Raw genomic sequence first — 10,742 nt, forward strand, 5'->3', positions numbered from 1 at the left:
AAAGGGGGAGAAAAATAGCTGAAAAATAGCTCACCATGCGAGGTGAAGCTAGCAGAAACAGGGAGTTAATTCTGCACCTTAAAACCATTTCTCATGCTATGCAATGTTGCTGTTTTTTTCTGGTTTAAAATCTGGTGCAGTGCAGGTGCTTAAAGCAACAAAGCTATGAGGTTAGCTATGGGGATTTGTCTCCATCAAACAGGGGAGATTGTTGAAGATGGTTGTTGCCCCTTCAAGATTGTGTTTGATGAAGACTTTTATGTACATTTCATGTGTATTTTGCTTTGCTTTAAGTGTGTCTTAGGTAGTGCTTAGAGGTTGTCTAAGAGTGGGCTTTTTGTTGAGTAACTCACCTCATAACCACTGGCCATGTGATAAGAACAAGCATAAGTTTTCTTAAACTGTTTTTCACATGTTTTACAAAAACCACGTTTACTGCATAAAAATAAATCTGTTCTTTTCTAAATAAACAGATTCATTTTTACACTGATGCCTTGTCTAAGTCTTGTGAAAATTAGATTTTGTGCATCATGTATTTTGACTAAGTCTTCTATCTTTCAAAACGACTGTGTTTCAAATAGTTAAGCTTTTCTGTTTTCGTTTTGAAAAATAAATCTGTTCATCTGTAAATGAATACATTCTTTTTCTCTCTGGTGCCATATCTAGCTTAAGCGTTTTTCAGTTTTATCTCTGCACCAGAATGGTTGACTAAGTCTCCTCACTTAACAAATTCTCTAACTGCTTTTGAAAATAAATCTGTTCATTTTATTTTCAATCTGTTCATTTTATAACAGCTTTAACTGTTTTTTTAAAATTCTGTTATAAGTTGGTTTTCTATAAAATGAAAACTTGTTTCTGAGTTTAAACATCGTTCATACATTTGTAAAAACAAGTTTTACAGCAGAGAATTAAGAGTTTACAAAGGATTAGCATTTGTTCTTCAAAGATTTCGAAAATCACAAAGTGCTTGTTCTTGGTTTGGTTCCAAAAGCTTGGTGTGAGGTGTTGCTACTGTTCTAGAAATCTTGCCTACTGGTTTAAGGCAGATCTTTGTATCCTCAATCAGGTGTAGTCGTTTCACTTCTCATTTCTTGTAATAGTTTGGTTGAACACTCTTCTTGATAGGTTTTCTTGAAGAGTGTGTGTCAGCTTAAATAGGTTTTTTCAGCAAGAGTACCTAAGTTCTTGTAGGTTTCAAGAACAGTGGGAATTGTGTTTGTTTGTATTGTGATTTAGTGAATTTCACCTTGGTTTTAGGTGAAGACTGGATGTAGCTCAGTTGAGTGAACCAGTATAACTGACATGTGTTCATTCTCTCTCAATCTCTGCAATTAAGTTTCTGCATAATTGATAAAACAGCAAAGAAATAAATCTGTTCATTCATTAATAAATCTGTTTTTTTCTGGGCTCGTTTCATCCTGTTCTTAATTTCAGGAAAAGTTGTTTGAGTCAGATAAGAACATATAAAATTTGTTAAAAGCTACTGGAACAGATTGATTGTGATAGGTTGCTCAAGAAATTGTCAAAGCTATTAATTGAACCTTAAACAATTGCTTAAAATTGAAGCTTGTTGTTCTGTGATTCATTGTTCTTAATTTCTGGAAAACTGTGTCTTTCAAGAAGAACACTTATAATTTGTTAAAAGTCACTGGAACAGGTTGATTGTAAAGGTTACTCAATTAATTGGCATGCTATCAATCGAACCTTAATCATTTGCTTGAAATTGAAGTTTGTTGTTTTGTGTTTCACTGTTTTTCAAATCTAATATCAATGTGTGTGCATCTGGAAAATCTATCTGCATAATCTTGTGATTAACCTTGCTGTATAAACGCTTTTCAAACAAAAACAGTGCTGAAATAAATCTGTTCATTTTCTCATAAAGCAATTTATTTTCTGTAAACTGTGTTAAACACTGTTTTTGTGAGAAAGTTTTAATAGGTCAATTCACCCCCCCTCTTGAACTTTGGCACTATTAAACCCAACACATTTGAATATTGATTGCAAAACCATTAATCAATGCACCAAGAAGGAAAAATAAACCACCTGCCAACATTGAGGTCTTGCGTCCCATCATTCTTGAGGTGGTGGAAGCAAAGAAAGAAGCTACTAATGCAGCAAGATATAAAGAAGAGGTAAATAAAGTAAGGATCTGGTTGTTGAATTTGCAATATTGACTCTCATGGTTGGACTCATCTTTCATTTGTCTGTAAACACTTGGAAAGAATTTTATCAAGAATGGTTCCATAGAAGTGACTCCTCCCGTAATTCCAAGATCATAACCAAAGACACTAGTGCAGATATGTAAAACAAATGCGGCTATTTTCAATTTACAAATGCGGTCATAGAACCGCATTTGATCAGCACGTATTCGTAAATCTGGAATTTACAAATGCGGTCCTATGACCGCATTCATAAATCACATTTACAAATGCGGTCATTTTAGGTAACCGCATTTGTATATTATTCTGAATTAGGGAGTGGGTTTGGGGTTTAGGATTTATGAATGCGGTCTTGGTAAAGACCGCATTCATAAATCACTATTTACAAATGCGGTCATTTACCAAGACCGCATTTGTAAATGCGAATTCACTATTTACAAATGCGGTCTTGGTAAATGACCGCATTTGTAAATAGTGATTTTTTTTTTAAAATACACTCTGTTTTGTGCAGAAACCATATATTTAAATAACCTGCATAATGATCAAACCCAGCCAGACAAATACAGAAATGTAGTGATCAATTGAAATCATCAAAATGTACATTTACAAGTGATCAAATTACATATAATAAAACCACTATTGTTTACCTATGCTAGAGTTATAAAAATTAATGAAATATGTGGACCAAGAATCTCTAACATATGAAATGCCTTCCTCACTCAATGGTGTTTCTTCTGTGAATAACTGCATTGCAAAGTTGACATAAATTAGTTTCTAGATATATATATGTTCAAGAATTATAAAAATGATTTAACATATACCTCTTTCCAACCAGTTTTAACACCTAGTCTTATAATGGTAATCATCCATTGCATAATGTAATAGCCACACTCATAGCTTCCTGGTTGTTTATTACACTATAATTCAATAAAAAGTAATATGTTAGTATATTGATAAACAATGATAATAGAGAAAGAAAAAAATTACAAACCTTTACTCTTATGTAGTTCAAATTATTTGAACTGGATCGACCTTTTAGGATGTTATATCCACGCCATGAACTGGTTAATACAAAAAACCTCGTTAGTAGATGGTTAATTAGTAACATACAAAGTTAAGTTTATACTATACTTACGTATCAATGATATCCTTAAATTTTGTGGGCATCTTCTTGTGTAGGGAACAGAACCACACAGCAGTCTTATCAACCATTGATAAGACAAGTAACTGCCAATGATGCCTATATGATCATTGAAAAGAGTTAGTAAATATTTAAAACATGAAATAATAATAATTGATGACATATAATTAAACTTACTCATTAAAATAAGGGCATAAATAAATTTGTTTTCCCTCTTTTTCCAGGATGTTAGTGATGTATGCTTGAGTCTCAGTTGAGTTTGGTCCAACGGGATTAGTATATGTAGGATCTACGAATCCATACATATTTTCTTTCCCCTCAGTGATACAGACTCTATGCAAAAACCTACAAGTTTTTAGTTAAAGCATAATCAATAATGATTTAACATAAAGTAAATTGAATAATAGGTAAAGATACTTACATCATAAAAAATTGAATTATACTTATATTGAGCTCCTGTTTCCCAGATATAAATTCTGATAAATCTGTGTTGTAAATCATCAGTGGCAGTTCAGTGTTGATTTGAAAAAATGTATTATCCCACGGAACTGGAAAAGGATCATTGCCAATCTGACTAGCAATGAGACGTAGGGAAGCCATAGGATCGTCAACTGGAACCTCACGCTTCTTTTTCGGACTTGGTGGCTGAAAAGGTTTCTACAAGATAAACAACATTTGTATTAAATTATATGTAATATATAAATATAAATAAAAAATAATATAATGAAACGAAATTATTACATGAGGTTCGGGCATAGATCGAATGAGCTCTCTGGGCCAGGCAACGAATGTCTGAAATGCATCGGCCACAGTGGTTACCTCATCTGAAGGTAGTGGAACACGAGCATCAGGAAATCGTACTTTTTCAACTGTTACCTTCGCCACATCAGGGGACAGAGGAACGTTATGTAAGGTGGTGGCGTTTGTATAGACTTTTCCAAGTGCCACCACCCGAGGAAGTTTGCCGCCCACTACCAGTAGCTCACAATCCTCTGTCTGCCCATTGATATCATCCCCTGATGTTGGAGGAGCCGCACAACTCCCCTTTGTGCTCTTGGGAGTGGGACTAACAAGGGGTTCAATCGGCTCAGCACAAACTTGTTGCGATAGAAACTCTTGTCGCATTCGATCATTCTCCTTTTTCATCTCCAGCCACATCAAATCAGTCTCCTTTCTCATCTCCTCCATTATTTCTTCACGTAACTTACTCTTCATTTGAGTTTCCTTCTTGGAGGAGGAGGATGGCTGTCGTTCTGAAACTCCAAAATAAAGTTTAATTCCGACCCCTTGTCCAGCGGCACGAACACGACCAGAGTGTTCAGGTCGTCCAATTGCTTCAACCAGGATATCGTGACGACCTTCAGCAACAAATTTACCATCGGATTCCAAGGAATCCTGCAAGAGTACACAAAAACCATATTTTCAATCATTAATATAATTAATGCTTTAAAAAAATTGAAAATAACAAAAATAACTTACAATTTTTTCGATTATAACCCCGGATTGCTCAGAACTTGGTGCACCCGACTTCTTAATTCGGGCCCTCTTCCATTTTACATGGCGAAAAGGTGGTGATGGAGGAGAAGTGACCCCTGTTGAGATTTCTCCTTTTCCACCATCAGTGTTTGCTCAAGTTTTCTATACCCCGAACGAGACATAACGTGCGGGGTAAGATTCTTCAAAGCTATCTCTTGAGCTTTCTTCCGACGATCCTGTCATAATTGAAATAAACAAACTGAAGTAAATAAGATAAACTTATTAATGTTATATAATCAAAAAAGTTACTTCACTTACCATCCAAGCCTCATTTTCACGGCTTTCTCTAAAAAGACGCCATGTCTCTTCATCAATATGTTGGTACTTTAAACATGGATTTTCGTCTTTAAGGTCGCCAAAAATGTTTCTCGAAGTCAGTCTTGACTTAAAGGTACAAAATTTAAGTGCGATATTGGATAATATCTTTGATCGAAGCGGTTCCACATCAGGAATGTCAAAGTTTGCCTGGAAAATAACATCATCAAATTAAAATTAATTAATCAATATTAAAAAGCATTATATGATAACAATAATAATGTAAAGCTTACCAGAACATCCTCCCATAGCATGTTCCGATCAACCTCTGAAACCTCATCCCATGAATTAATCAAAATGGAGAGCCTCTCACGAGAAACAACTCCAAGATAGCTCATAAACTCATCTGCCTTAGGACCAAAAGCCACTCCAGTGTTGACGTCAATATCAACATGTGTCTTCTCACCAGCAGCACGTCTCAATGCAAGACGCTTCAATCTAGTAGGTCCTCTATTGCCTCGTCCAGATCGAGGTCTGTTTGGAGTCTGGTCGTCATCCATGTCTCTGTTAAAAAAATTAGGTAACAAACATTAGTTAATGTGAATCGAATTAAAATCATATAAAAATAATACAAAAAATTCTAAATGTTTATTTACATGTTGCATATGGGTTGAATGTTTATATGTAAATTCCTTCACTGTGGTCTTTACGGGTTGCATGTACATCATCAAGTACATCGTCATCTTTATTAGTTATCATTGGTGTGAATGAACGAGTTTCGCCATATTCAATATCATCTATGGCTTCCCCTTGTTTTTTCCCGTGTAAAACGACATACCAATGTTCTGACGTAGGATCTTTCACGTAGAAAACCTGAGATGCTTGTTGAACCATTATAAATGGCTCATCTCGATACCCTATCTTTCGAAAGTCCACTAGTGTGAATCCTGATTCATCAATTTTAACCCCACTTTTATTGTCAACCCATTTACACTTGAAAACTGGAACGAAAAACTTAGTGTAGTCAATCTCCCATATCTCTTCTATAAACCCATAGTATGCCATTGATCCAAGTACTGGATTTGTATCTTTCGAAGTCAAAAACTGCATTGACTCGGCTTCAAGAGTAACACCAGAATTTTGAATTGTACTCTTTTCATCCATGGACTTCGTGTAAAATATACAATTATTCACTTCGTACGCTGTACATGAGATGACATCAAACTTCAATCCAGCAGCCAACCAAGTTAAGGTCTCTGATGCCGTTGAATCCTTGAACACCTCATCTTTAAACCAAGGCATGAAAGTTCTATTATGTTCCATCAAGACCCATTTCTCTGCTTGTCTTGGGTTATTTGCCTTCACAATGACTTTATGAGCTTCTATGTAAGGTACAACTTCATCTGTGTTATTCAATATGTACAAATGTGCTTGCAAGACTTCTGATCGAGATTTGCTTACAATATTCACACCACGTAAACATTTAGTTGTAGAACGCCTGTGGTGCCATGAATTAGCTGGAACACCTATTGGATTTGCTTTTGTCATGTACTCTGAACAAAATTCAATACTTTCTTCAGCTATGTACCTTTCAATCATTGAAGCCTCTGGACGATAATGATTTTTCACATAACCTTTCAAAATTTTCATATACCGCTCAACAGGATACATCCATCTTAAGTACACTGGTCCACACAATCTAACCTCTCTTACCAGATGCACCACTAGATGAACCATGATGTCAAAAAAAGACGGAGGAAAAAACATTTCCAATTCACACAAGATAACAACAATTTCATTTTGAAGTTCATCTAGTTTTGAGGGATCAATGACTTTACAACAGATGGAAGAGAAGAATGAGCACAAACGGGTTATGGTGTGTCTAACATTTTTTGGTAAGATCCCACGGATAGCTACCGGCAACAACTGTTGCATCAAGATGTGACAATCATGAGACTTCAACCCAATTAACTTCAAATCTTGCATTGACACTAGGCTCTTCACATTTGAGGAATGTCCTTGTGGCACTTTCACACCCTTTAGACATTGACAAAAACTAATTTTTTCATCTTTTGACATTGTGTAACAGGCTGGGGGCAAATATGTACGCTTACCCATTTCTATGGGTGCCAACTCGCCGCGTATGTTCATCTCAATCAAATCTAAACGAGCATTTAGACCATCCTTCGTCTTCCCGTTAATGTTAAGAAGTGTACCAATTAAGCTATCACACACATTCTTCTCAACATGCATTACATCTATACAATGTCTGACTTCTAACCTCGACCAGTACGGAAGATCAAAGAAGATTGATTTCTTCTTCCAAATATTTGTCACGGATGACTTTTTTTTGGACTTACCAAAGGTGTGGTCTATGTTATTTACCTTTTGGTAAACCTCAACACCGGTTAATGGAGTTGGTGGACCACTACCCTCTTGGTGTCCATTAAAGGCTTTTTTCAACCTCCGGTAAGGATGATGACTTCTAAGAAACCTCCGATGCCGAAGATATACTGTTTTCCTTCCATGTTTCAATTGTTGAGAAGCAGTGTCTTCTTCGCATATTGGACACGCTTTGTGACCCTTAACACTATAACCTGATAAGTTACCATATGCCGGAAAGTCATTGATGGTGCAAAATAACATGGCATGAAGCTTGAAAGTTTCATTAGCAAATCCGTCAAATACTTCGACACCCTGGTCCCACATTAACTTCAAATCTTCAATTAGGGGACTTAGATAAACATCAATATCATTCCCTGGTTGTTTCGGACCGGATATCATCATAGACAACATCATGTATTTTCGCTTCATGCACAATCCAGGAGGTAAGTTGTAAATAACTAGTAATACAGGCCATGAACTGTGATTTGTACTCATATTACCAAACGGATTCATTCCGTCTGTAACTAAACCAAGTCGGATATTTCTTGATTCTTTACCAAATTCTGGAAAGTCATCATCAAATTTCTTCCATTGAATAGAATCAGCTGGATGTCGGTACATGCCATCGCATTTCCTCTCATCTGCATGCCATCTAAGATTCTTAGCATCGTCTGGGTTTGCAAACAAATGCTTCATCCTTGGAATGATGGGAAGATACCACATAACCTTCATTGGGGGTCCATGCTTTTCCATGTCATCAATAGAATCATCATCTTTTTATTTCAACTTATAACGTGATAAACCACACCTCGGACAACTTTTCAACAATTCAAAATCTTTCCGGTATAATATACAATCATTAGGACATGCATGTATCTTTTTGTACTCCATACCCATTGGACAAAGAATCTTTTTGGCCTCGTAATTACGATTAGGTAGACTATTTCCCTCTGGAAGCATATCCTTCAACAGCTGGAGCAATTCCGTGAAGCTTTTATCAGTCCATCCGTTTATTGCCTTCAAATTCATCAATCTTAACACCGCCGACAACCGTGTGAAGTTAGTTGATCCAGGATACAAAGGAGTTTCTGCATCTTTTGACATACTTTCATATCCATGCGCTTTTGCAAAACACTCAGCTCCCACATCACGAATCATGTCCTCCAATCGATCATCATCTCCATCATCGTGTACTGTTTCATCCATGGTAGAACCCACATATTCCTCAGTTACGGAAACACGTGGTAAATTTAATAATTCACCATGCCATGTCCAAGTTGTATAAGATCGAAGAAACCCATCACACAGCAGGTGTTCCCTCATGATATTCACATCCAGTATCCTTCCATTCAAACAGTTAACGCACGGACACCTGATCTTTGCTCCATCATGACCACTAATAATCGCGTTACGCTGCACAAATTGTATAAATTCCTCTACTCCCCTTTCGTACTCATCACTTATACGAACAGCATTAATCCAACTTCGATCCATTATATATTCTGGAATATAGTTAGGATTTTCTAATAATTAGTATTCTATTCAATCTCACACATTTGCCGAGGGTCGAACACCCCCGGACTCAATCCAAACACGATATTTCTATTCTAAAAGTAACAATAACTAACATAACATAAAACTTTTATTAAAATGTAATTAACAACTAACTAAATATATAATATAAATTTAAGAAAATAGAAATTATATAATACAAAAATTCAAAATACACACAAATATATAAATTATTAGTTATTAGTTATAAATTCCAAGTTGTATTAGTTATTAATTAAATATATATTATAATACAGAAAAATAACAATTCAAAATATTAAATATAAATTTAAAATATTAAATATAAATTTAAAATATTAAATATAAATTCAAAATATTAAATATAAATTAAATACAACACCAACCTTTAGGTTGATGGTGATCGGAGTGGCGCAGGCGGTGATCGGAGAGGCACAAAACGAAGACGAGGACGAAGACGAAGACGAAGGCGCAGCGGTGGCGGAAGTTTTCGACTATGACAGTGGCAGTGGCGGAGCTGAAAAAACCGGCGAACCCAATAGAACAGTAACCACCTATATGACAAAAACGAGTTAGGAAACGAAATGACAATGCCAAGGAAGTGAATAATGACAATGACAAAAACGAAAACGAAAACAAACGTTGGAGCGGAAGAGCGGAGAAGCTGAAACTTACAATGCAAAGGGAGAGCTGAAACAGAAGACGAAACGTTGAAACGAAGAGCGGAGAAGACGAAAGTGAAAGTGAAAACTAGTGGCGCGCTTCAATTTTTAGGGTAAAATTGATTTACAAATGCGGTTCTAGGGTAAGACCGCATTTGTAAATCAATTAAAATGATTTACAAATGCGGTCATAGTAAAGACCGCATTTGTAAATTATTCGAATTGAATTACAAATGCGGTCTTACCATAGAACCGCATTTGTAAATCAATTTAATTACAAAAATGCCACCGCATTTTTTACAAATGCGTTTAAGCGCAAAGCCGCACTAAATAAGGGGTCGTTGTTTTCATATTTTGTACTAGTGAGAGTAAACCGTCCATGGCTGCTACAAAACATGTCACCAACACATACATTGTTATCTTACTTTCGTATTGTCTTCCATTTTCTAAAGTAGCAAAAGTTCCACCAGCCATCTCTTAAAATTTTATATTTTAAGTGGATATTTATATGTCTCAACTTTCCTTTCTTTTTCTACATTCTCATGTTCAGTAATAACTTATTTTATAATATAAAATATGCTAATAATATCAATGAGTTATATCAATGAAATAACTTCTCCAACAATATTATATCTTTTAAGTAATTTAATTATCTATCATGCTATTAATATCCTAATTTATGTGTATTGTTGGTTCAGTTAGAACTAATATGTTATTTTAAGAATTTAAGACATGTTTTATAAAAAATAGTTTATTTTGACCATTAATTAGTGATGTAATCTACTTATAATTTAAGGAATATTAACTAACAATCAATTTATATTTTCATATTTATTAATATTGTGTTCATAAATACTTATAAAAAAATATAAGGTTATAACATGTAAAAAAAACAGCACCAATTACATGTAAATCAATATAGTGGGATTGAGATTTTGAATATGGTAGGAAAAGTTTGTATACACAATTTACTTAAGACGGAAATGAGTATTTTTCATTTGTCTCTAATATAAGGAAACATGTATATTAGACTTCTAGTTGGTGACCAACCACATTTTCTATTGGATAGATGTA

Source organism: Phaseolus vulgaris, chromosome 11 (assembly GCF_051622355.1).
Source record: "Phaseolus vulgaris cultivar YP4 chromosome 11, ASM5162235v1, whole genome shotgun sequence".
NCBI lineage: Eukaryota > Viridiplantae > Streptophyta > Magnoliopsida > Fabales > Fabaceae > Phaseolus > Phaseolus vulgaris.